Below are 20,861 nucleotides of genomic sequence, written 5' to 3'. Positions count from 1 at the left end.
TACGGTACATTCCAAATGAAGTCATATGCTCAGGAATAGTTTGAGTGATTTTTAATGTTGTCTTCCTAGTCAACTCTAGGCCAAACATGTGCATCTCTGATAGAAGAAAAATCACTTTAAGATATCATAGTCTTTCCATTTTTAATAATCAAGCCAGGTTGCAATTATTTTTAAAACTACTGTAGTTGCATGTCATGACTGCATGTAGTCAGCTAAGGTGAAGTTCAAGTGCCTGTGCCCAAAAATCAAATAAATTGGCTTTATTAGAGGGGGTACTACCAGCAAGCTGCAGTACAACCCTTTTATCTGCTGGTCCATCTTTTTTCAGAGAGAGCATGACATTCCGCCTTTTGGCTTAAAGGGTCTCGAGTCCAAAGGGTGAGTTTCATCCTTTGGGCCCAATCCTGTAAACGTTCATTTGTATGAGTACTCCTTTACTCACATGAGTAATTCCCTGGAAGTCAGTGAAAGTACTCAAGAGTAAGGATTACATACATGAGTGAAGGTGTGCAGGAGCAGGGCCATAATCATTAATACTTATTTTAAAAGCCAAATTCCAGTAAAACCAGGAATCTGTCTTTCAGTGAGTATTACGAGAAACAAGATTCTCCTCTGAAAAGTGACTATATAAACTGCACTTATTTGATCGTTTGCATACACAGTTACACAAGTTAAGTATCCAGATACAAGTTGGCACTGACATTTTTAAAAGAAAATTTGCTATTAAAGTCCTTAGCTTTTAGCATTGAGATCAGTGTGGCAGTCTACACCTCTAAGAACCATTTCAATCTGCTTTAAACAGAGCTATGGTAGTTTACGCTGGAAGGGCTGGAAAGCTTTGTTTTCAAATAAAAGCTTGTATTCCGTAGTATCTGAATCTGTCACAGGACGCCAAATAAATTCATCAAGCAGGTAAGAATGGTGATGCCACTGGTGTAAGTCATAACATTTGTTAAATTACTGAACACCAGTTTGGCCTAATAAACACAAAAGTCTGGTCTCCTGTTATTCCTAACAAAGCCTCCTTTCCCCATTTATAGAACTAAAGTGTTGTGTTTTCTCTAAACAACAATTCTTACATTATTTATTTTTAGCACCATGTAATGGATCCAGACCAAAACAAACTAACAAAGCAAATATCCCCTTTAAGAAGATCTCAGGGAAAGAAGCAATCTTAACAGAGTTCATAAGGTCCTTACCTCAGATCCCTGGTTCAGAGCCTCCAAAGTTAGTAAGGAAACAAAATCTCTGGTCTTGCCCAAGAGGAGGCATTGAGACCACAGCCTACATAGCTTCTAACCCCCTTCATCCTGTTCCAGTTCCTTTTCTTGTTTAAATAACTCAACCCCAGGGCAGGGGGACCTTGATTACACCCAAACTAGTTTGGTTGTAGGCTTCAGCCTGTTCCTTAAAGGCATAATGGTTCCTCCACAGACCAGCAGATGGTGAGATTTGGACTTTATTCTCCAGCCCTTACTTGAATTTGATATGGAAGCCATTTTTTGTTTTCCACCTCTACTTCCATTTTAGCTTGTGCACATGCTGGGCCTACGATGAATGCAATCATTTATGCACAGGCTCAAAGTACACACTTCACTCATTTTGTATACATTTTCCGGACTTTTCATTCAGGGATATAGCCTTCAGGATCACAAGTAGAAAAGGAACAGACCAGTTTTTATTGAACTGAATTTATTGTGTTTGATTTTAAAATCATTCCTGTTTTTTATTGTTGTTACATTATGCTTATGTTAATGTCAAGAACACCTTTTGCAGATAATCTTAAAATTCAAAGATTTTTTTGAACATCAAATTTATCATGATTTGGAATATTTTACTAAGGTGATTTATTACAAGTTTAGGGAACCCAAGGTTCTAGCTGTTTATTTCCTTCTGAAATGAATACTCTGAGGTTTCACTGTAAATGTAGGGGGAGATTCTGCTTCCAGGTAAACTGATATAAACCTACAATAACGTCATTATCTTAAATGGAGTTATTCTGAGTTCAAACTAAACAGAATTTGGGCCCCAAATATTTTTAAGCACAAACATTTCCTTATCTACATTACCAATAATACCTCAAATGATTAACATTTAAAAATGTAAAACCAATTTGCTTTTTTCTATTTGTACATGTGTTTTTTTTCTGCATTTCCCTCATCTTGCGCAATGAAATTAACTTTTGCTTGTGGTCAGTTTCCCATCAATTTAACATTGATGTTCCAGTCTAGTAGTCCCTGCTTTTTATTGTACTAGTGAATTCAAAGCCTAACCCCTTTATATAAGTATGATGGCACTGCTATCCCTCTCCCATCACATGGGCAAGCTAACCAGCCGTGGAGGTCCAAATCCCAATCTTCCAAAATTTAGCATACTCTGGGATTTGAAGTCCTCTAGAGTGTAATGGACATTGCAGGTTAGAGGGCACAGAGCTACATGGGAGTGGGCAGTGGCAGTGCTTACTATAGAGACTGGAGATTATCTTTAAAATTGTCAGAGAAGATTGATGCTGGTCGTGGGGCTAGGGAGAAGAGGAAATTGCTAACTGGCGCAATGGAACTATTTGCTACATGGGTACAGTTGCCCAAAAATGTTGGGAACCACTGACCTAGATCACAGCTAACAAGAATCACTTGTAACTCTGTATCCTGCCCCAGCCTTCACTCCCCTAATTACTCTCCACCACATAGAATAACTCTGTATGGGCTTGATCCAAAGCACATTGAAGTCAATGTAAAAAATCTTATTGGCTTGAATGGGGTTTGGATCAAGCCTTATATCATTAAGATTTCTTAGATATGGCCTCAGTCCTAGAAGATGTTGAATACCTGCTACAAGGTGCTGAGCGTCCTCCATTCTTGTTGGATTCAGAGGGACCTGAAGGTGCATAACCTCACCATATTGACCTTAAAAGCAGAAAAGTCACACCAGAGCATGTCAACGTGAAAAGGCCAGAACATCTCACAAGGATCTATATGCAAAGAAAATCCTCTATGTATGGATCTCCTCTTTCTCATGTGGAATGGAGGATGTCAGATGCCTTATCAGCACCCTTCCTCCACCTTCCCCCCCCCCAACCACACACACTTTCTAGGCTCCTGTACATCACACACACCTCGGCAGGAAATTGACCTGGAAGTCAATACAGCCTGGAGTTCAACTTCTGAATAAAGAATGTTCACACTGTAGAACCCCCACCCAAGAGCAGGGGTCACAAGGGAAGAGCACGGTACTGATAGAAGAGCAGTGAAGAATAGCATGGAGGAGGTGTAGAAGCAGAATGGAGTGGGAGCATCTGTGTGAATGTCCCCCTGCCTCCATCATGTTCAACATGGGACTCAAGGGATACATGCAGAGGCTTTGGAATAATCCCATCCTCCCGAGCAGAATGATCTCATTGATGTTTTCTTCCCTCTGACCCCATACTGTGGGAATTTCTGTTTTTATAAGATAGAGGAGTGACTTGGCTCATAAATAGTACTGCATATAGGATCTGATTTTAACTTTAATTCAACCTTGTGAGCTGGACCTGTCATATAAGAAAAATGGCCACAAAACAAGTACAGTAGCCCTTATATATATATCCTTCAATAACCTGGCTATTTTTGCCCACTTAACTTCATATTTCCTAAACTTTACCTTAAAAATCAAAACCCCTGCATGCTCCCTTTGTATGTGATGGTCACTGCTGTTTCTGGGGCAATTTACATCTTGACGCTGTTATTTCAAGGATCTAGTACTAGCTACAGAACTTTTTCATGGTGTTTTTGATGAGAGGGGTTTGTAATATTCAGTGTACAGTGCCTTTTTCTATGTCTGTAAAATAGATAAAATTTCTACGATGTCGTTTAATGGCGTGATTTTCAAAGGTTTCGAATATCTGCAGCTCCCGTAGACATCAGGGAGATGTGTGGGTGTTCAGGCTTCCTGAAAATCAGGCCATAAATGTGATGTATATGAAACAATAGTAATATGTTAACTTTCTGATAACTTTGTAGCCTAGCTTCCTGTGTTTAGTAGATGTTTGGTTTTGCTAGTAATAGGAAAATGATCTTGCTAATTCAATATATATACTGTCCATTTATTTACATAAAAGGTGTGATACTGTACCTTTGTCATTTTTATGTATTTTTTTCGTCAGCCACAAGGTGGCAACCACAAGTTAATCTTTGATTGCCTGTCCACCTGAAGATCCTCAAATCAGTAGGAGGAATTTAGTTTCAGTATTGTGAAAATGTGTTGATTGAACTTGAAAAATATACTACCCAATCCAATGGCCTTCACATGCTCTGTGATAGCTTCACAGATACTTAGGCCCTGATCTTGCAAGCAAGTGAAGTATAAGCGTTTGCAAGGCATTAAAAACAGTTTTTTGGAGCCGCTGCTAGGTGTGGACAAACTTGTTTTGCTTAATTTCAAACCCATTCAAGCATTGTGGGTTCAAAACTTCTGCTCAGAGTGTATATTATTTGGGAAAAAGAGAGGAAATTATAATGCAAAAAAATAAATCCACTGGGCCTGATTATTCTCTTATGCCAGTTTACAGTGTGGAGTTATTAGTGACATATGCCAGTGAATTGAAAGTAGAATCAGGCTCAGCAAGTATATAATTCTGTGGTTTATGCGAGCTTAGATTGCTTTGGGGGTGGGGGGTCATATAAAGCTCAAACTTCACCTAGGTAGCAAAAATGTTTTGTCTCTCAAAACTGAGTCATTGTTGAAGTGTGGGGAAAGCTTGAGGGTTAGAATTTGGGCTTGAAAAATGGTTGTAAACTCAAAACATTTTTTCACATTCCCAAAGCCATTTGAGCTGTTTGGAAAAGTCCACAATATTTAACCAATCCTTGTTCTTTGTACTGTTATAAGTAGAATGACCAAACATTTGTTTCCAGGTCAAAGCTCTTGTGCATATTACACTTGAACCCATTTTGATGGAAGCGTTGGGGAAGTGTGATTTTTAGTATGTTTTGCACAAGATTGTAAAACCAAATTGTGTGTGAGGGGTTAATAAGTGCTTACTGCGATATATCACCTTTTCTGACCCATATGCCTTGCAAACTGTCAGTCCCTTCCCGCCTGAACTGACAATGATGAGGTCAGATAGTGGGAGCTGCACCATACAATTTTTGGTCTGTTAGTAATATTTTTAATTAAGATGCAAAGCTCATTACTGTGAATCCTGGCAGAGTGTCTGCTGATTGCAACCCAGCATCGCCTGCTAGTGTCCAAAGAGAGGACAAACACCCAAAATGAGAGACACCAAAGAAACAGGAACATGTAAATGAGGTGGAATTAATTTAATATAAAGAACAATGGGCCAACATTTGTGCTCATTTACGTTCTATATTCTCCTACAGAAGTCACATATGCCAGGGCGCAGAAAAGGAGTTAGGTGTTGTGACTCTGAGTATCACAGCACCTTAATGTCTAGAAAATCCCTGCAATTCACAAAGCCTGAGTCAGGCACCTAGACTCATGTACAATGAATAGGGAGAGATAGGTGCCTTACGCTGCAATTCACAAAAGCCAGCACATTAGGCAGGGAGCTGTCTAAGGCAGCCAGTGAGATATGTCCAGTTCAAGTCCCCCTCCACTTGACAGGGAGAAAGGATGGACTTTATCCCCTGTCAGGTGAGTGCCTGAACAACTGGGCTATGGAACATCCTGATGGCAGTGTGTGTGTGCCCTGAATCTCTATTGACGCTGTTGCATTGTGGATAAATACTTGGTGTCATTTGGGCCAGGCACAGAGAGTGAGTGAGTGACAGCACACACATGAGACTGACTCTCTAACCTGGTTAGAGCATTCAACAGGATGGAGGAGATCCAGGATCCCTACTCCAGTGACTCTTTAAGTCTTTGTCTAGTGGAACAGTTTCAACAGGAGAGAGTGAGACAGCCCCACATCAGCCTTATCCCAGTGGATAGAGCACTCACCTGAGAGGTGGCAGATCCCTGTTCAAATCCTTTCTTCCCCTCAGGCATATCCCAGGTGACTACCCTAACCACTAGGCTAGAAGTTATGAGGGAGGGCCTACTGCTGCCATATTGTGTGACTTTGCCTGTGGGGCCTGATCCAGTAGGCATGCTTAGAGTGCAACTACTGGATCGGGTCCTGCAAACAACTTTGGCAGCTGAACGTCTGTCGTCCCCCAGTTTGTGAATCGCTCGGGACTTGGGTGGGAAATAAACCTACAGGCACCTAGTGGCAGCACTGCATCTGTCCACAGGCAGAAACATAGGTACCTAGGAACTTTTACTGCAAAAATGTAAGCACTAAGTGAGTTTAGATGCCTATAGGATTCAGCAGGAGTTTTGTGAATTGAAGTAGTCCCGAAACTGGAAGTTAGCCCCCTAAGTGCCACAGGGAAGTCACATCAAAGTCAATAGGGTAGTGTGACAGGTTTCAATCAGTCCACCGAGCCCCGAGGGGGCGATGGAGAGCTAGGGTCCCGCGGGCAGGCCTTAGTCACACATTTCAGGCGCTGGGGAATTAGCAGAAAAGGTGTGCCGGCCGGAGCCCGTAGCGCACCCCTCAAGCCCCGGGGCACGCTGGCGCGAGTCTGCTACCCAAGGCAGGTTGGCCGGGGTAGGGAAACGCAGGCCCACCCAACTCCACTGCGTTCCAGCCCAGGGCCCTGACAGCAGCGGGAGGCGAAGGTCCCGCCGCTGGGTCAGCGGGGGGCCATCTGCGCCCTGCTGACCAAATACACCCACCCCACGGTGCAGTTCTGCCCCTGGGCTACTTCCTACCTGGTCTCTCAAGCGGGCCTCTCTGGTTCCTCCAGCTCATCCGGGTATTCAGCTGCTGGCAGCTCCAGCTCCCCCTCTGTGTCAGGCTCACGCTGGCCTGGGTTACAGCCGGGCCCCTCCAGGTCCCCCGGGTACTCAGCGGCTGGCAGTCCTGGTCGCCACAGGCCTTCCTCCTGGTCAGGTTCCTCCTGGCCCCTCCCCTGGGTCGGCAGCAGGGTCTGGAGGGAGCAGCCTGTGTCTGTCTCCCTCCCTGGTGCTTCTCTCACTGGGCAAAGGGCCCCGCCCTTTGTACTTCCTGTCCCACCCTTCCCCTTCTGGGGATTGGCGTAAGCTTGGTCTGGCCCTGCCCACTCAGGCTGACAGGGTGGCTCTTTATCCTCTGGTTCGGAGGGAAGCCACCCTGGCTCCCTATAGGTAGCGTGGGTGTGAAATCAACAGGAAACCTGTCTATAACATCAGCCTCATGACTGGGTATTTGGGATGTAAATAATTGAATTGTAAAAGTGAAAAAATACCAGATTTGCATGAGGTTGAGAAAAATTAGGCCTAAAATGGACGTGCTTCCTAATGACAAGATGGGGTGACAATCCTACGGCAAAAAAATTCATAGTACTTGGGCAAGTTCTGACCTCATATCCATATAAATTCATTGACATCTGTGGTTTAATACTGGGGTACCAAAGGGCAAAAATCTGCTCTTTCTTCACGATCAAAGGATTTTCTTACAGTAATTTTACCCATGCTGAGCCAACTTCTGCAAGCAGGTGTGAGTATGGGGGGAGGTCCCAAGTCAGTGAGATATCTGAGAACAGCACCAGGCTCTGCATTGATCTGCTCTGCTCTTTCAGGATGGGATTTTCAAATAGGTCAAAGAAGTAGGCACCCAAACTCCCCTTTGAAAAATCATCCCCCCTTCAGCTTCATATTGAACCTCACTTTGCTAATTCCATAATCCCTAGAACGAGAGATGCAGCCCCTCTTTCCAGCAAACAGCGCTGCACTCAGATCTAAGACTCTGCCTTCATACTACTGATAGCTGTGTATAGTTCAGTACATCTTAGTATGTGGTGCTGATTTTTAAAATCTTGTTTGTTCACTTAACTCACTTAACAAAGGGACAAATCCAGATCCCTGCAGAAGGCCCCTATACCGGGAAGCTGGTACATTTGTGCAGGGACAGGATTGTCATTGGAACACTATGGGCCAGTTCCTATTCCCAGTTAAATCAGTGGCAAAATTTCCATTGATTCTGATGCAAGCAAGATCAGCCCTCATGCTGTTAAAGTGGCCCTTCCACAAATGATCCTGCTCTTTTGAATTCAATGGAAGTTTTTTCCATAGACATAAATGGCAACAGGATGAGGCCAATTGTTAGGGCTTAATCCTGCAAGCTGCTGAGCTATTCCTGGGAGGTGCAGGAGTTGAGTGTGCTCAGTACGTTTGGAGAAGCTGTCAGTACCTTGCAAGTTTGGGCCTTAATTTGGGGCTATGCACTGCATTCCCATAAGCCTGACTCCCACTGACGTTTTTATTCTTTGGCTGGAGTAAGGGCCAATTCTACCCATTCTTACTCATATAAAGTTGAAGAACTGTCTTATGCAAGTAAGGAATTGTAGAATCAGTCTCTAGGTTTGCAAAAGAAATGGCTTTTGTCAGGACAAGTTAGTAATAAGTTGCAGTAAGACAAATACATGGGGACTAGAGGTTCACCCACTTATGACCGTCTGTGTAACTGGACACTGACCAGCTTGCTGCTGAATAGGCAAACGGCATCTACTATATTTCAAAACTTTGTATACCATCCGGGCCATACGATGTTTCTGCATAATAGCAAAGCAGAAGAATTTCTATTTACTATTTGCCTGTCCCATAATTGTCTTGTCAAATGCAGGAAACAAACTTTGTCATGAGATTTCAGTTGAGAACTAGATGCTGAATACTGTAAATGTAAATTGAACACATTATCTTTCTCTCCAGGTGTACAAGTGCATTTCCTAAATTTACTCATTTATGTTGCAATGTTCTTCATTTACCGCATACAGCTATGTTGCTTAAATGGGTTTATCATAATAAACCCATTTCACATGAGCGTGACAAGATAAATACAAAGCTCTCTCTCTCTCCCTCTCCGTGCCCACAGCAATTGTGTGGTACAGAAAATACTGTTGATTTTGTCACAAAAGAAAGAAAAGCAAACAATAACCAGAACTGTGCTCTGGCAAGCCAGGACAAGTATTTGTGAGCTGGATTAATGGTTGTCTTAATGGAGTTTTAAGATTTTAGAAGACCTGAAAATCCAGCTACTGGCTGAAATACGTGTTTGGGAGCAGTTGGGCCCTTCAGAAGGGAACATTTGCTGGCTAAAGGGTAATACTTTTTAATTGCTGTAACTCTTTCACATTTTGTTTCCTGGACGGGCGTACCCCACCCACTCTTTTGGTCCCAACACTGATCTCATGTTCCAGCAAAACCCAGACACCAATTAATCTAACTGATGGCCACCCCAGGGCTTTTAGTTGTAATGATTCCTGGTAGCTGATCCTCCATCTATCTTTTCCCCCTGATTGAGACTTGATGTATATCCCCATCCCAGTGATGTCCTCCTTTTGAGTTTAAGAGAAAGTCAAACTGCTGAAGACTCCTTGTTATTTACTAATAAGTAGCTACTAATGGGAATTGTGTGATCATGGGAGACTTTAACTTTCCAGATATAGACTGGAGGACAAGTGCTAGTAATAATAATAGGGCTCAGATTTTCCTGGATGCGATAGCTGATGGATTCCTTCACCAAGTAGTTGCTGAACCAACAAGAGGGGATGCCATTTTAGATTTGGTTTTGGTGAGCAGTGAGGACCTCATAGAAAAAATGGTTGTAGGGGACAACCTTGGTTCGAGCGATCATGAGCTAATTCAGTTCAAACTAAATGGAAGGATAAGAGATCTGTGACTAGGGTTTTTGATTTCAAAAGGGCTAACTTTAAAAAATTAAGGAAATTAGTTAGGGAAGTGGATTGGTCTGAAGAACTTGTGGATCTAAAGGTGGAGGAGGCCTGGAATTACTTCAAGTCAAGGTTGCAGAAATTATCAGAAGCCTGCATCCCAAGAAAGGGGAAAAAACTCATAGGCAGGAGTTGTAGACCAAGCTGGATGAGCAAGCATCTCAGAGAGGTGATTAAGAAAAAGCAAAAAGCCTACAATGAGTGGAAGATGGGAGGGATCAGCAAGGAAAGCTACCTCATTGGGGTCAGAACACGTAGGGATAAAGTGTGAAAGGCCAAAAGCCATGTAGAGTTGGACCTTGCAAAGGGAATTAAAACCAAGAGTAAAAAGTTCTATAGCCATATAAATAAGAAGAAAACAAAGAAAGAAGAAGTGGGACTCCTAAACACTGAGGATGGAGTGGAGGTTAAGGATAATTTAGGCATGGCCCAATATCTAAACAAATACTTTGCCTCAGTCTTTAATGAGGCTAATGAGGAGCTCAGGGATAATGGTAGGATGACAAATGGGAATGAGGATATGAAGGTAGATATTACCACATCCGAGATAGAAGACGAACTTGAACAGCTTAATGGGACGAAATCGGGGGACCCAGATAATCTTCATCCAAGAATATTAAAGGAACTGGCACATGAAATTGCAAGCCCATTAGCAAGAATTTTTAATGAATCTGTAAACTCAGGGGTTGTACCGTATGACTGGAGAATTGCTAACATCGCTCCTATTTTTAAGAAAGGGGAAAAAAGTGATCCTGGTAACTACAGGCCTGTTAGTTTGACATCTGTAGTATGCAAGGTCTTGGAAAAAATTTTGAAGGAGAAAGTAGTTAAGGACATGGAGGTTAATGGTAATTGGGACAAAATACAACATGGTTTTACAGAAGGTAGATTGTGTCAAACCAACCTGATCTCCTTCTTTGAGAAGGTAACAGATTTTTTTAGACATAGGAAATGCAGTGGATCTAATTTACCTTCACTTCAGTAAGGCTTTTGATACGGTTCCATATGGAGAATTATTAGCTAAATTGGAAAAGATGGGGATCAATATGAAAATTGAAAGGTGGATAAGGAACTGGTTAAAGGGGAGACTACAACGGGTCATATTGAAAGGTGGATAAGGAAGGAGGTTACTAGTAGAGTTCCTCAGGGATCAGTTTTGGGACCAATCTTATTTAATCTTTTTATTACTAACCTTGGCACAAAAAGTGGGAATGTGCTAATAAAGTTTGCGGATGTCACGAAGCTGGGAGGTATTGCCAATACAGAGAGGGATATCACACAGGAAGATCTGGATGACCTTGTAAACTGGAGTAATAGTAATAGTGAAAAGTGCAAGGTCATGCATTTAAGGATTAATAACAAGAATTTCTGTTATAAACTGGGGACGCATCACTTGGAAGTAACAGAGGAGGAGAAGGACCTCGGAGTATTCGTTGATCACAGGATGACAATGAGCCGCCAATGTGATATGGCTGTGAAAAAAGCTAATGCGGTCTTGGGATGCATCAGGCGAGGTATTTCCAGTAGAGATAAGGATAATAGTACCATTATACAAGGCACTGGTGAGACCTCACCTGGACTACTGTGTGCAGTTCTGGTCTCCCATGTTTAAGAAGGATGAATTCAAACTGGTACAGGAACAGAGAAGGGCTACTAGGATGATCCAGGGAATGGAAAACCTGTCTTATGAAAGGAGACTCAAAGAGCTTGGCTCGTTTAGCCTAACCAAAAGAAGGCTGAGGGGAGATATGATTGCTCTCTATAAATATATCAGAGGGATAAATACCACAGAGGGAGAGGAATTATTTAAACTCAGTACCAATGTGGACACAAGAACAAATGGAAGTCAGGAAGTTTAGACTTGAAATTAGACAAAGGTTCCTAACCATCAGAGGAGGAAGTTCTGGAATAGCGTTCTAAGGGGAGCAGTGGAGGCAAAAGACATATCTGGCTTCAAGACTAAGATTGATAAGTTTATGGAGGGGATGGTCTGATGGGATAGCCTAATTTTGGCAATTAATTGATCTTTGACTCTTAGCGGTAAATATGCCCTATGGCCTGTGATGGGACACTAGATAGGGTGGGATCTGAGTTACTACAGAGAATTTTTTCCTGGGTGTCTGGCTGGTGAGTCTTGCCCACATGCTCAGAGTTTAGCTGATTGCCATATTTGGGGTCAGGAAGGAATTTTCCTCCAGGGCAGATTAACATAAGAACATAAGAATGGCCATACTGGGTCAGATCAAAGGTCCATCCAGCCCAGTATCCTGTCTACCGACAGTGGCCAGTGCCAGGTGCCCCAGAGTTAGTGAACCTAACAGGTAATGATCTAGTGATCTCTCTCCTGGCATCCATCTCCACCCTCTGACAAACAGAGGCTAGGGACACCATTCCTTACCAATCCTGGCTAATAGCCATTAATGGACTTAACCTCCATGAATTTATCCAGTTCTCTTTTAAACCCTGTTATAGTCTTAGCCTTCACAACCTCCTCAGGCAAGGAGTTCCACAGGTTGACTGGGTGCTGAGTGAAGAAGAACTTCCTTTTATTTGTTTTAAACCTGGTGCCCATTAATTTCATTTGGTGGTCCCTAGTTCTTATATTATGCGAACAAGTAAATAAATTTTCCTTATTCACTTTCTCCACACCACTCATGATTTTATATACCTCTATCTTATCCCCCCTTAGTCTCCTCTTTTCCAAGCTGAAAAATCCTAGCCTCTTTAATCTCTCCTCATATGGGACCCATTCCAAACCCCTAATCAGAGGCCCTGGGGGGTTTTTCACCTTCCTTTGCACCATGGGGCACAGGTCACTTGCTGGAGGATTCTCTGCACCTTGAAGTCTTTAAAGCACGAGTTGAGGACTTCAGTAGCTCAGACATAGGTCAAGGGTTTGTTACAGGAGTGGGTGGGTGAGATTCTGTGGCCTGTGTTGTGCAGGAGGTCAGACTCGATGATCATAATGGTCCCTTCTGACCTTAAAGTCTATGAGTCTACTGACTTCTGCTGAGGTAAGTATTAATATTTATTCATACAAGGAGTAAATAAAAATGTCAAGCATACCAAGATGAAGCTGAAGTCAATATTTACCTCAAGGAAAATGAATCCTGTTCTTCTGCTGAAACAAGAAGTCTCTTGAGGTTTTGTTAGAAATATCAGAAAAATTAGAAGTTGTTGAGATTAGAAAAAGCTTGCTAACACAGTCCCTCTATTACCAGTGATAAAAATGTAACAGGTTTTCCATGGAAATTGGAAATCTAAAGGGGACAGGAAGATCCAGAAATTCTATGATTTACCTGAGGGGTAGTGAAAAATCATTTTTACAGGGCACGTTGCAGTCAAGATGTTTTTAACCACATATATGACCTACTTTACCTTACATCTCAGTATTATTTGTATCAAGGAAGTAAACCACAGAAAAATGACGACTCCCTTTTCCAGGAAGAGAATATTTTTCTGAGTGTACACAGTGCCTAACACAGTGGAGCTCTAAACATTATTATGCCTAGTAAGCATTGTCACAATACAAATCATAGTTGTTTTCAATAAATCACATACCAAGATGTTTTCTTGCCTTACTCAGCCATCACATTTGAGTTTCTTTGGCAAAAATCGTAATGCACTGGAATAAATGTCAGGACAAATCATTATGTTTGTTAAAAATTCAAATATTATTGCTTGCATCTGAACTATTCAGTGCCTGTTTTATTTAGTTACTATTCAGATTGTCTCTTGTATTTTACATGATTGTGACAGAGTGCAGGGAGTGAGTAAGTGAGCCTGCACTCTGATCACTTAGATGCTAATTAGTGCCCCAGGAGAAGCTGATTGGGGGTAATAATCTGCTCAGGCTGGTGGGCTGGATGGGGGAAAAACTTAATTGGCCCCATCAGCACCAGGCTGATAAAAGAGGCACAGGAAGGAAGTGGGGAAGGGAAAGGAACAGAACAGGGCTAGCTGAGTCTAGAAAAACAGAGGGCTGAGAGTTAGGAGACCCCTATTCCCCTCAGGTCTTGTTGAGAGGGCCTAAAGGTCAGCAAATATTGTAAATAGGTGGGAACATGGGAGACTGTGGTGATACTGGTGAAGGGGAATTGAAATAAAATTTCACAGAGAGCACACCTAGGAGAGTCCGTGCAGTTTCTGCAGGGAAAAGGACATGAGCATAAAAGGGCCCCGTTACAGTGATGTTACAAAAATTGTTTTATTTCGTATTTCCCTATATTAACAGTTGAGTTAAAGTATTTCAGAAGTTGAAGCACCAAGGACTTTCTCATTGTTTTTATTGGTGCATTATTATGTTTCATTGAAGTGCAACACAATCCCAGTGTTGTTTATGGCTATGTTGCATTAATGTATGACTTAATCAGTCACTTGAGCAGATGAGGTAACCTTCCATGTGGGCAGATAAAAAAATAGTTCAAGGGAAACAACTTACTTAAAACTACCATAAAAACCCTGTGACATCAAGTCATGTTTGTCTATCTTTTACAAAACAATTACTGTGAAGTTGTTTGGAAAGCGAATTTCCAAAGAACTCTGTGGAGGAAGACACCTCTTTTTTTCTGTCACTCAAGCTTATGTACAAGGTGCAATGAAGTTACAAAACACTAGAGCTACCCACACTAGTAGTTGTGATTTGGTTTTTTATCCATTTTCATTTAACAGTATCTCAATCATTGTTCGTTGAATTCCTATTTGATAAGAAATCTGCCAAGTCAGAAATGTCTGCTCATTGCCCAAAACAGCTCTAACAACCACAGAACTGTGGTGAACTAGTTACTGAAGAACTACCTGCTCCTTATGAGCCATTGTGTGAACTTCTTGGGGACAGTCCAATCGCTATGTAACTGCTGAAGGCCCAAGTATGTGTCCCCTAGATTAGCACAGTATGGAATCCTCCATGCACAAGTCTCCCATTGTTCTGTGCAGAATGGACGCTCAAACACCTCGATGGCATCATTTCCCACAACCCTTTGTATCTCAGTGGAATCCAGGGCCTGCACTGGAGGGGAATGGAAAGGGGTGGCGAGCTGCCAACAGGAGATGGCAGCAGTAGAGGGCCCTCTCCAGCACCATGGAGATTCCTTGGGAAAGACAATACAGCCATTTTCCACAGCCTCCCCCATGTTTTGGGGTCAGTCATAACCACAGGAAGTCTCTGTTAATACAGCTCTAGTGAAGCCATACTGCCAGGGAGCTTTTTTAATTAAAAAACTATTTTTTGCCCATGGATTGGAGGAGCTGCCAATAGCCAGCACCGGAAGGCTGACAAATATCCTTTTGTGCTGAAATGCACAAGTGCTTATTTCAAATCACAGACACAGATTTTTGAAATCTTCTCTCAGCTGCGGTTCAGATGGCTTCTGTACTATTTTCCCTCCCTTTGATAACAGTCCTTTGCACTTACACAGTACCTTACACCTGAAGGCCTGAAAGTACGGTAGAAAGGGGTTTTTTTTTTAGCTGAGTGTTAAGTAACTGTATCTGCAAAATTACTAAATTTATGATCTATAGAAACAAGAAATGGTCAGGCCAAATCTTAATAACTGTCTGTCTTCATACCCAGTCAAGAATGCGACTCCCATTATTTTAGTCACATGGGGTTCTTGCCATGCCTTAGTGGACACCACAAGAAAAACAAGCAAAATAATCACAATTACAGTATTAACTAGGAAAAAGAACAGGAGTACTTGTGGCACCTTAGAGACTAACAAATTTATTAGAGCATAAGCTTTCATGGGCTACAGCCCACTTCATCGGATGCATAGAATGGAACATATAGTAAAAAGATATATATATATATACATACAGATAAGTTGGAAGTTGCCATACAAACTGTGAGAGGCTAATTAGTTAAGATGAGCTATTATCAGCAGGAGAAAAAAACTTGTGTAGTGATAATCAAGAAGGCCCATTTACACAGTTGACAAGAAGGTGTGAGGATACTTAACTTAGGGAAACAGATTCAGTATGTGTAATGACCCAGCCAGTCCCAGTCTCTATTCAAACCCAAGTTAATGGTATCTAGTTTGCATATTAATTTAAGCCCAGCAGTTTCTCATTGGAGTCTGTTTTTGAAGCTTTTCTGTTGCAAAATTGCCACCTTTAAATCTTTTACTGAGTGGCCAGAGAGGCTGAAGTGTTCTCCTACTGGTTATTGAATGTTATGATTCCTGATGTCAGATTTGTGTCCATTTATTCTTTTGCGTAGAGACTGTCCGGTTTGGCCAATGTACGTGGCAGAGGGGCATTGCTGGCACATGATGGCATATATCACATTGGTAGATCTGCAGGTGAACGAGCCCCTGATGGCACAGCTAATGTGATTAGGTCCTATGATGGTGTCACTTGAATAAATATGTGGACAGAGTTGGCATCGGGCTTTGTTGCAAGGATAGGTTCCTGGGTTAGTGTTTTTGTTGTGTGGTGTGTGGTTGCTGCAGAGTATTTGCTTCAAGTTGGGGGGCTGTCTGTAAGCGAGGTCTGGTCTGTCTCCCAAGATCTGTGAGCGTGAGGGATCATTTTTCAGGATAGGTTGTAAATCTGTGATGATGTGCTGGAGAGGTTTTAGTTGGGGGCTGAAGATGACAGCTAGTGGCGTTCTGTTATTTTCTTTGTTGGGCCTGTCCTGTAGTAGGTGACTTCTGGGTACCCTTCTGGCTCTGTCAATCTGTTTTTTCACTTCAGCAGGTGGGTATGGTAGTTTTAAGAATGCTTGATAGAGATCTTGTAGGTGTTTCCCTGTCTCTGTCTGAGGGATTGGAGCAAATGTGGTTGTATCTTAGAGCTTGGCTGCAGACAATGGATTGTGTGGTGTGTCCTGGATGGAAACTGGAGGCATGTAGGTAAGTATAGTGGTCAGTAGGTTTCCGGTATAGGGTGGTGTTTATGTGACCATCGCTTATTAGCACAGTAGTGACCAGGAAATGGACCGCTTGTGTGGATTGGTCTAGGCTGAGGTTGGTGGTGGGATGGAAATTGTTGAAATCATGGTGGAATTCCTCAAGGGCTTCTTTTCCATGGCTCCAGATGATGAAGATGTCATCAATGTAGCGCAAGTAGAGTTGGGGTGTTAGGGGACGAGAACTAAGGAAGCGTTGTTCCAAGTCAGCCATAAAAATGTTGGCATATTGTGGGGCCATGCAGGTACCCATAGCAGTGCCGCTGACTTGAGGGTATATACTGTCCCCAAATGTGAAATAGTTGTGGGTGAGGACAAAGTCACAAAGGTCAGCCACCAGGTTTGCCGTGACATTATCAGGGATACTGTTCCTGACAGCTTGTAGTCCATCTTTGTGTGGAATTTTGGTGTCTAGGAGTGACAAGGTGGGTGATGTAATATATTTTATTGGAACAAGCTTTTGAGCAACACAGTGCTCTTGTTCAGATCACAAAGCTCTGTATAGCTCAAAAGTCTGTCTCTTCCACCACAGAAGTTGGTCCAATACATTACCTCACCTGCCTTATCTCTGATTTTAATTGATTTTAATTAAGTCTTATGGAACTAGAGAAAGTATCTAAATTTAAATTCAATTACTTATAAGAAGTCATTCCAGGAACTGTCCTGCGACAGACATATTAATTAGCATTAAGAATCTTAATATTCTAATTAAATCCACTTTTCTCTCGGTTTACTGAGTTAGCTTATGTCTCCTTGTTAGGAATACAGTCTAAATCTTTTTGGTCTTAAAGAGAAGCTATTACTGTCTTAAATTACAATAGCATTTCAATGTCCCATTAAAATCATTACAAGAAAAAATTAAACCTAGTTCCTTGGCCATGCTTTGGCAAACTTCTTCTCACCCCTCACGTTGGGGTCTTGGTGACAACATTATGCTGCAGAAGTAGTGCTTCTGATGCAGTAAGTGGCTTCTTTGTCTTCTTGCTGTTGTTTGCTTAATTGAAGGAGATGAGATGAGCAGGCTGAGTTGAGCGTGTTGAGACATTCGTGATGTTGAAGTTGAGATGGGAGCAGTGTGCTGCTTTCTTAATTCAGAGAGGTTTATAATCTTATTTCATAATTCCACTGGAGGTGCAAGACTCCTCCTTTGGGGCATGGCTGGATTTCACCCTTTCATTGGTTGATGGATGGTACAGATAGCCTCTTTAGCTCATGAATATGCATTTTGTTAATGTAAATGCAACAAGAGTTGTAACTGTCTGTTTAGTAGAGGGAAATCTCAGAACATCTGTTAAATTTAGAGTTTTAATTCTTTCTCATATTCAGTCCATTTTCTGAAATACTCTTTAGTTTCATTAGGCTTTCATGAGAGTTGAGGTTTTGTTCATGTAAGTCCAAAACCCCTTGTATCATCTATAAAAGCAATTTATTAGCTTTCAAAATAGTTTCTTCAAACTTGAATAATTGTTAAATAAAGTCTTTTACACTTACACAATCAAATAAATTATTGTCCCTTCTCTTAATCTTTTGAGAGGGGGCTCTTGTCTTTTTAAGTTTGATAGGGAAGTTGCTTAAGCACTGCCAGATACATAATTAAATTCCCCAATTAACAACAATATTTTATATGCAAATGGCTTTTATATATTAGTAACCAGTGATAGGACCAAGTGACCTTGCTATATCTGTGCATAAAACATCTATCTATATTTATATAAACACAAAACTTTAGTAAATAAACATCTCAGAGCAGCTTAAGCTGTTTCTAAGCATTTAAGGAATAAATGATTTTCTACATTTCCCAACAATACCTGTTTTCCTTAAAGTTATGTAAAGATTTCAGAGTGTTTATAGAAGGAATCAATTTTTAATTAAAATATTCCTAGAATTCTTTGTATGAGTTTTAAACTGAAATTTTTCCTCTGTGAAGAGAGAAGGAGAAGAGAAGAGGCTCCAGCCTTGGTCTTTGTGGCATTGACCAACAAGGTGCTACACACCACTTCTCTCTCAAATCTGAGAAAAAGAACATCTTCATGTTTCTTGACAAGTGGGCGGTGCCTGGCTCTTTGACAGACATTCCTCATGGATGTTGCCCTGTTATCTAAATAGTTCCAAAAAGTGGGATCTACAATAACTTCACCCACAGTTCACAATTAAAAACTCCTATGCAACAAACTCTGCAAAAACAAAGCTGCTTGTGCCTGTCACTTATTGGGAGAAATCAGAGATTTCTTCTGTTTTTTTTTTAATTAGCCTGAACACTTTAACAAAACAATCAACTGAAAACATAAGTATATAAATTATTTTCTAAGCACCATGTGTATACAAGTACTTACAAATACTGCTATTTCTTCAAATTTAGTTAAGGTGTGGAAAAGTTTGTAACAACCTAACATGATATGAATAAATTATAACTTTAATAATAACCATTTTTGTGTCAATATTGACGTTTATCTCTCACAGTGGGTATTGCCCCTATTTTACCAGTGAGGAAACAGACAAAGGCCCAGATCCTCAAAGGTATTTAGGCACCTAACTCCCATTAGGTCTTTGTCTAAATCAGCGGCTCCCAACCTTTCCAGACTACTGTACCCCTTTCAGGAGTCTGATTTGCCTTGTGTACCGCCAAGTTTCACCTCACTTAAAAACTACTTGCTTACAAAATCTGATATAAAAATACAGAAGTGTCACAGCACACTATCACTGAAAAATTGCTTACTTTCTCGTTTTTACCATATCATTGTAAAATAAATCAGTTGGATTATAAGTATTGTACTTACATTTCAATGTATAGTATATGGTGTGGTATAAACAAGTCATTGTCTGTATGGAGTTTTAGTTTGTACTGACTTCACTAGTGCTTTTTATGTAGCCTGTTGTAAAACTAGGCAAACGTCTAGATGAGTTGATGTACCCCCCTGGAAGATCTCTGGTCCCCCCAGAGGTACGTGTACCCCTGGTTGAGAACCTCTGGTCTAAATGACTTACTCAAAGTCACAGACGGCTCAACTGTGTTTGTAAGGGCCGGCAACTGGGCTACAGTCCTTTCCTGAGCTCACCTGTACACAGGGGGTTCACAGATTATGCTGTGATGCAGACTTCTTCCTTCAGTACCAAGGGACCATGCTCTCATAACTTTCCCAACCCTTTGAGGACGTCTGTCCACAGGCATGCACTGAGGAGGCAATCTACGGTCCCTTGACTGCAATTATCCCTGGATTTCACACATGGCATGCAATGGCTGCAGAAACTCAGTGTAAGGAGCTGATGATATGAGCTTTGCCTCATTTTATAGGCTGTATTTACCAAAGCAGCTGCATGAAATCATCTTAATTTCCTAGGAGACTCTTTGCATATAAACCCAGATTTTTTCTATGATTTTGGCCAGTTAAATTGAGGGTCGTATTTTCACCCTTTCTGCTGGTGAAGGCACCAGAATCCAAGCTCAGGAACAGACACTGGGTATCCATGTGTGAATGGTTAGGCTACTCAGTAAATGTAATATGTGATTCATCTACCACTACACTTGCTCCTGCACTGAACTATGGGGAATGGGGGCATTTCCTTGCCTACAGCAGGTCTCCTTTTTTGTGGCTTGGGTTCTTAGAGGAGAGGTAGTGTTTCATTTCCTTTGGTTCTGGGTCTGATTGATAAATGACAGACAGTACGATGCATTAACAGGTTGTGGTCTTTACTGTCCTGGTACATACCTCACTGATACAATGAGCTCAGAGTTACCAGCTAGAATTGTAGCATCAGCAGAAATGGTGCTCATTTAAACCACCAGTGGAGAAAGGCTAGAGCCAGTGTGGGACTGACATGGGTCAAGCTGCTCACGACGTGATTTGCTGTATTTCAATTTAGCTTGACATTAGAAGTGAAAGAGCATATTAAAGAAAATCACCTAGTCCTTGTCAGCATCAGGAATGTTTGCATCAGAGGGTGGCAGTGACGCTGATGTAGCTGTAATAGAGCAGCACACCCTGATCTACCTGCACTCTATTGGAAGTGACATTTTGAGGAGGGCAGCTTGGTGACAACCCTGTTTTACGCTGGTGAAATGAGTCTACACGAGGGGTTTGCCCCAGTGGAGCTACATCTGTTAAGCTACAATGGTACAAAAACTCCCTGATGCAGACAAGACCTTAGACCAGAGATCGGCAAGTTTTGGCATGCGGCCTGTCGGGGAAATCCGCTGGCAGGCC

This window comes from Lepidochelys kempii, chromosome 13 (genome assembly GCF_965140285.1).
Source record: "Lepidochelys kempii isolate rLepKem1 chromosome 13, rLepKem1.hap1, whole genome shotgun sequence".
Classification (NCBI taxonomy): domain Eukaryota; kingdom Metazoa; phylum Chordata; order Testudines; family Cheloniidae; genus Lepidochelys; species Lepidochelys kempii.
The sequence above is the reverse complement of the archived record's forward strand: the minus strand, read 5'-3'. Positions refer to the sequence as shown.